Source organism: Gavialis gangeticus, unplaced genomic scaffold (genome assembly GCF_001723915.1).
Source record: "Gavialis gangeticus isolate Ggan-Ray unplaced genomic scaffold, GavGan_comp1, whole genome shotgun sequence".
NCBI classification, from domain to species: Eukaryota; Metazoa; Chordata; order Crocodylia; family Gavialidae; genus Gavialis; species Gavialis gangeticus.
Genome location: NW_017728992.1, coordinates 122,300,720 through 122,302,509, shown reverse-complemented (window position 1 = coordinate 122,302,509; position 1,790 = coordinate 122,300,720).

Sequence of the window (1,790 nt, the reverse complement as noted above, 5' to 3'; positions counted from 1 at the left end):
GTAGAAGATCACAGTATAGCCCTAAATAAAGAAAAGCTGGCTCTGTCAGTTCTGATTCAATCACAACATGAAGTTTGATTTTTTCCACAAAGGGTAAGGACATAGATTATATATACATGTACAGATTTACAAAACAATAAACCCTATACTCTGTGTGTGTGTGTGTGTGTGTGTGTGTGTGTGTGTACACCCCCCCAATTATTATTAAAAAATACAGATGAGCAATAGAACAACCCAGAACAAAGGATATTGATCGGGCAACCTTATAACTCTATAAATATACAAACTATTACTTCAACTTATTTACATAAACTATAAGGCACAGTCCACAAATACAACAAGCAATTAGACTACCTGGGTGCTCTCCAGGGCAGGGGCCCCACTCCTAAGGTACCACTACAGGAAAGTTGGTGGGGGAAATAAAAGGAGAAGGAGACCCCAAAGACTCCTAAGCACCCCCCCACTATCACCCAGGAGCACCCAGCATAGTGCCCCTTTGCAGCCCTGGGGGGTCCCTCCCCTGTGGGGACCCTCTCTCCAAAGTAACTTACTACTCCACAGTCCTGGAGGTTTGTCTCCCATTCTCCAGGTCAAGCTCTGTTCTCTGCTGGGTTTTACTGTTGCCCATCTCTGCTGCTGCCAGCCTGGCTTAGGGCCACATGCACTGCAGTGTGTAGTGGGCACTTTGTCTTGTGCTAGGGGTTGGAGGCCTGGACAGCCTTGTGCAGCCCCAGGGGTCGGTCTGCTCCCGGACCCCCTGGGCCGTGTCGTCTGCACCGAGTACTGGGGTTGGGGACCTGAGCCACCCAAGCGGCTCCAAAGATCCTGCTCCATGCACCGGCCTGTGCACCATGTCTCTGGCTGCACACCAAAGGTTGCAGACCCGAGCCACCTCACGCAGCTCCCAGGTTCCAGATGCTGTGCGCTGTGCTGTGCACTGAGAGCCTAACCACTAGAGCCGTCCACAGCCCCCCGCTGATAGAATTCTTCAGGGGCTCTTCCGGGCTACTGCATCACCCTGCTAACCATCTCTCCTCAGCTCTTCTAAGCCCTCTCTTCTCCATCCCCCACTTCTGCACCTGCTCTGATCCCTTCAATTGTAGAGGGGGTACCTCTTGGAGTACCGCCCAAGTTACACTGTTTATCTGTTTCAGTTCCCATTTTCCCTTCTTCTCTGCCTATGCTGCCATTGTCTCCTGTATATGCTGGACGTTGGTGTAAGCCAGGGGTAGGCAACTATTTGGGCATGCTGGCCACACAGGCAGTTCTGGGGAGTTGCAGCAGGGCAGTTAGCACTGCCCCCTCCTTCTTCTCCCCCCAGCCACCCTGAGCCCATGGGTGCTACTGCTCATAGAATCACAGAACTGGAAGGGACTGATGTGGAAATCATGACAGGATCACTGTTGTTATGAATTACACTCTTAAAGCCACATGCAGTTTGCTCTAGGCTGGGGCAACGATCACGCAGAGCAAGTATCCAAAGTCAGATACAGAATCTTTATTTGCTGCAGCGAGGTGCCTCCGAGAGCGACCCTGCCTACTAGTTATAATAGTATTTTATACTTTGTTAGTACGTCAGCATTAGTTCGTGATTAGCTCGTGCTTGTAAGAATACCCAATCATCTACTAACTAAATTACTATTCTATCCAATCAAGTGACATTGTGCGCGTGAATATCAAAGTTTAACTCTCGTGACTGCATGTTTTATATATTCTTACTGTGGCGGGTGCAGAGATCCCACCTCAGGATCACACAGCTGGGTATTCGTATCCCTCCGCTGTTTCCACCA